We start from the raw sequence: 5,307 nt of genomic DNA on the forward strand, positions 1-5,307 counted from the left end.
AGTCCTTGGTCCCCGTGGCTGCTGGGGAGGTGAGGTTCCGAGCGCAGACCATGAGCCAGGGAGACAGAGGTCGCGGCCCTGGCCGCTCAGCCCCATTAGCTGGGCTGGTGGGAGGCAGCCAGTGCTTTTGAGGGCTCAGACAAGACCAGCGATTGAAAGGCTGCTCTTTGGAGCTGCTGCCAAACTAATCTCAGGCCGGCAGTCCAGGCCTTTCCTTTGGTCTCAGCCCACTCACTGGCTCTGCCCTTCAGAGGAGGCCCTCCGCCCCCTCCTGGGGCTTCGGATTAACCCCTAAAAGCGGAGTTTTGTTTGCAGAGCTTTCTCCAAAGCTGAGGGAGCCTCCAGAGTCTCCTGTTCTTGCTGCTTGTTGACTAGGGGATCCGTGAGGTCAGACGGTGCTGGCAGTGGCTCAGCCCCTGGCCCCAGACACATCCTCGGTCTGGGAGTCTGCCAGGAAGTCTCACATGGCCCAGCCTGGCATCCTTGCCTTCCCCAGCCCCGCAGGGCACAGGCACCCCGGCCCTTTCCTACAGGCTCAGCCCTGCCCGGGTCCAGAGCCTGCCTTAAGCAGGCTAGGTGGGCACCGGCTGTTCCATCTTACTGGCAGGGGCCGTGCTGTGCTTGGATGTCTGCCCATAGATTCAAGATCCAGCCTGGTGAGGGCAGACGCCCTTCCTTTGGCTGTTACTGGAGTGGTCCCATTCGCAGCGCTGGGATCTGCCTCGCTTCGCCAGACAGCCCGCCCGCCTGGGAGCAGAGCTCCAGTGTCACCTGAATAGTTAGTACTGGTCCCCTCTCTGGCCCCTCCCCTCCCATCCCAGGGGGCTGGGCCTGTTCCTCTTGATTTCCCCTGATGCCACTGGCATCATGCTGCGACGGGCCTGACCATCCAGAACCCCAGTTGTACTGGCTCTCAACCTTCGAGGGTCTCTGCTGCCAGCTCCCCACTAATTTGCCCTCCTGCTTCCTCATGGGTACCAATCACACCCTGAATCAAGCCTCAATCCCCCTGCCCCCATGCTCACTGGCTCCATCTACCCCTCTTTTTTTTTTTTTTTTTAAAGATTTTATTTATTTTTTCATGAGAGATAGAGAGAGAAAGAGAGAAAGAGAGAGAGACAGGCAGAGGGAGAAGCAGGCTCCATGCAGGGAGCCTGATGTGGGTGGGTCTCCAGGATCACACCCTGGGCCAAAGAAGGTGATAAACCGCTGACCCACCCAGGGATCCCCTGGTCTGCCCCTCTTATATTCTCCACCCACCCTGCACCCTCTCTTTATCTGCTCCAGCTTGATAGAGAGCAAGGAATCACAGTGAGTTCTACTTTTCCTTCTGTACTCAAGGTGGTTTTAGTATGATGCTTTAGCTGACTGCCACCCGCCCCCCTAGGGGGACAACCTGCCCCCTTCCTGGAGCCCTGACAGACAAGGCTCTTGGTGGTGATTGTGAGATCGAGGGTAACTACACTACTTAAGTGGGTGCTTTCCATGAGCCAGATGTTATTCCAAGGACCAAGGGTAACAGAGATGAAAAGATAAGGATCTATCCACTCCCAGAGATTTTCTTCGTGGTGGGGGACCAAGAAAACCACCGAGATAGGATGTGAGAGAAGCTGCTATCACAGAGGCTGATTCTAGCAGAGGAGGAAGCTTCTGGGAGCATCTTGCCTTAGAGCTCACCAGGTGCGCTGGTCTCTGCCGGTGACACCCCTGAGCAGAGGAACAGTCAGGGGCAGGGAGGTGAAGAACAGAGCTGAGCTGGACACACAGAGCTAGCGTGGCTGAAGGGACCTCCTGAGTAAATAGATTTCCCTTCGTGTGCTTGGTCCTGTGTGGCATCTGGAGGTGACAGAGACCCAGAGTAAAGAATTCTAACAGAAGGCAGATGGAGGGGAGTACTCTAAAGGGCACAAGCCATATATTACTAATATATGGTCACGAAGCTTTCCTATAGTATATATTACTGTCCGATCCACGCTTTCTCATGGGGTAGGATGGGAAATTATTATTTGCAGTGGATGGTTCTAGGTTTGGGCACGTAGCATCCTCTCTGCTCACTTTTTTTTTTTTAATAATAGAATTATAAATTTCTTTTGGGGAAACATCTTTCATGCAACTGTCAGTGCCTTGAATTAGATAAGGCACCCGCCCCCCACCCCCTGCATCCTTCCCTTCCAGGTGAAGTTTGAGAGTCAGGGTTAGACCAGTGATCACATTTCCACCTGGAGGCATGGTGATTGGTTCAAGGATGACCCAAGTCACCCAGTGAGTGTCCAGCTGGGAACTTAGGTGAATTTTGTGGAGGGGAAGAGTAGCTCCTTCTCTATTCATCTGGGGATAGCGAGGATGTGGTTCTGAAGCACCTGCTGCTATTTGCTGCACCAGGTCTTGCATGACATGGAGCTGGGGCAGAGGAAGCGTAGCCAAGGGACGGGAAGAGAGAAACTCTGTCCTGGGGAGTTTCCTGAGTCACCTTCTAGGTGTCTAACACCAGGCTTAGCTCTGGATTTGTCAGTTACATAATCCAATAAATTCCCTCTTGATTTAGGCACTTTGGCTACTGGGGACTTGATCACTTATAACATGTAGCCAAAAGAGAGATAACTGACGTGTGTTTATTGAGCCCCTTTTGTGTGCAAAGCACTGTGTTCCATGCTTCTGATTGTAGCCTCTTATTCGACAGGTGGCTAGTACTGTCTCTATCTTTCCGATGAAGAATCTGAGGATCAGATAGATTGGGACTCTGGAAGTTGGGGAGTGTACTCAGAGACAAAATTTTAGGATGTTCAGGCAGGGTCTTAAAGAGCCCAAGTCTTCAGAAAATCAAGTCTTGGTAAAAAAAAAAGAAACTTCAATCAAATGACAGGTTCCCCTTCTAGAAACTCTGTTCCTTTTTTTTTTTTGCTGTTCTTATGGCCTTCTGGGCTTCTCAAGGTGTGGGAAGAGGCAAGACTCATATTGCAGGCAGATATACAAATTCTGTGGCCTGGTAGATTTGTGGTTGCGTTGGCAAAGCTATAGTTATTCCTGTAAGACATCAGCGTATAGAGACGCCAGGTCACCCAAGCAGGGTGAGGGGCAGGTGCATGACGATGGCGAGCTGCCTGGAGTAATCATGCCAGCCTGCCGAGTCTGATGCGGGTTCCGGTGAGAGCCGGAGAGACTCCTAATTCAGCTCTCGACCTGCCCTGTCCATGCCCGGGGATGCTCTGGGCAGGGGAGAGTTAATGGCCAACCTCCTTCAGAAAAGAAAAAGGCTTTAGTAACAAAACCCAACAGCATGGAGGGAAGAGACGCAAGTTACCAGCCACAGAAGCTTAAAAAGGAACCCACCCACAGCTCCTGCTACAAATGCTTTTAGCCACATGTTAAATCTCCCCGCTAATGGCACCCCCTGTTAAACGAGATATGTCACCCGACCTGAGGAGGCTGACTTGAAAGGCAAATAGTTGGAAGTGATTCCACACGTTATTAGTGAGAGCTGTTCTCACATTTCCGGCAAAAATAATGGAGCTGGGGTCTGAAGAGATGACTAATACCGCCCCATTACTGACCCGAGGCCGGGCATTACATTGTAATCCTGGCCACTCGGCTGGCCCTTCAAGCATATTTTTTGGTGCTTGTCCTCTGGGTGCTTTCTGCTGGATGGCTCTATTCACATCTACTTTGGCTGCCCAGCCCTGTTGAAATGAGGAGGCTTTCCTTCACTGCGCAGCTCTCATCTCCGTGGGGGCCAGGGAGGAAGGGCAGGGGCCACCCAGGGCACAAGTGACCTGCCCCGGTGACTGGGGTTGGTCCCCTGCCTCGCAGGAAGGCTGCATCAAACTTGTCCCAGACATGCAGGAATCCGTCCTGATCCTAATTTCATCTGGGATTTTGTCATCTTCTTTAATAGCCTTTATGGGTATTTTAGAGGCCTTCCTGTCGGGAAATTCTTTGGGTTTAATCTTAAAGCTCTCCTATTAAAATGTTAGCCTGTGTCTCCTTTTTTTCCCCCTTCAATAGCATAGAAGAATATGAGCTTTATAGACTTTAAAGGGAGAATTTAACAAGAGCCAACATTTACTGAGGGCTGGCCATGGGCCAGGCACCGCGTTGGGTGCCTTACAATGCCTTCCTGAGCCCCTTCATCCACACACAGACATGGCCCTGTCCTGGGTCACCGGTGACCTTGATGCTAGTGTACCTGTCTAATGGACATTTTTCTACTTCTTGATTCCTTTAACCTTTAACCTCCTTGAACCTTAATGTTCAATCCTCTTGACCACTGATGTTCACCTGGAGTCTTTCTCCCACATGGTTGCTTCTTCCCACTTTCCTCTGTATGTATCGGCTTCTGGCACCTGCCACATATATGTTGGAGTTCCTTAAGGAGTGGCCCCCCCTTTCTTCTTATTCTGGTTTCTCTCCAAGGTGGCCTTTCCCGTGCCAGTGGCTCCCTTATGAACGTCTGGGCCTCTTCTGTATCCTCCAGAGCTGGATTTCCAGTGGTGGACCTTGGAAGCACCACTTGGCTATCTCAAAGTTGCCTCTAACTCAGCATTTTCAAAATTGAATTCGTTGTCTTCACTCTCAATCCTGGCCTCTTCTACTGTTCTCCATCTCCAGGTCTTGCCATTTACACGAACTCGAACCCTGGAGGAGGTCTCCCCCAGTTTCTGCAACCCTTATCCAACAGATCACCAAGTCCTCGCAGATTTGACTGCCTAATTATTCCTTGATGATTCCTTTGCCTCATCCTCAGGTCAAGGTGCCATCCCTTTCTGCTAGTGACAGCTCCCAAGCTCCCTGAGCCTGTGCTGGTCCCTCCACTCTGTTCACCAGGTGGCTCAAAGCCTTCCCTGCTGCCTTCGGTCCCTTCTGTCCACAGCTGTTCATTGCAAGTGCTCAGTGCAGATTTCCAGAACCATCTTATTGGTGAGGTCGGCCTGGCCTGGAGAAGGAGGGCGCAGGCGCAATAGGCCACACACACTCCTGTGTTCCTCTGTACCTGTTGCCCTGGGTTTTTGTCATCCTAGGTCTGCTGGCTGCTAGGGTCCTCAAAGAACTATGCTGGCTGTCAAATTCTCCTTTTTTTTTGGCAAAAGCTTGACTCCTTTCGTAGATTCGAACCTGATTTATTTGTTCTCTTTAGAGCATTTACTTTCTTGTATATAAATACTGGGCAGTGGGGTTGGAGCTTGCGCTCCGTGTATGGGAGTGGTGACAGCTGCAAGAGCGGGTTTATTTTTAAATAAAAATTGGAAAGTTACGAGGCTCCTGAGGTTTTCTGCATTTTTATTTTTTATTCAAAAAGGAAAAAAAAAAAGG

At 50.9% G+C, this 5,307-nt stretch overlaps 1 long non-coding RNA gene across 1 annotated transcript in view; it reads left to right on the forward strand.

Annotated features, from left to right (window-relative positions):
- The window catches only part of LOC144311305 (uncharacterized), a 150,044-nt gene that overhangs the window by 91,133 nt on the left and 53,604 nt on the right, over window positions 1–5,307 (forward strand). The gene's annotated exons all lie outside the window — the stretch shown is intronic.

The sequence above is a fragment of the Canis aureus genome, chromosome 3 (assembly GCF_053574225.1).
Source record: "Canis aureus isolate CA01 chromosome 3, VMU_Caureus_v.1.0, whole genome shotgun sequence".
Classification (NCBI taxonomy): domain Eukaryota; kingdom Metazoa; phylum Chordata; class Mammalia; order Carnivora; family Canidae; genus Canis; species Canis aureus.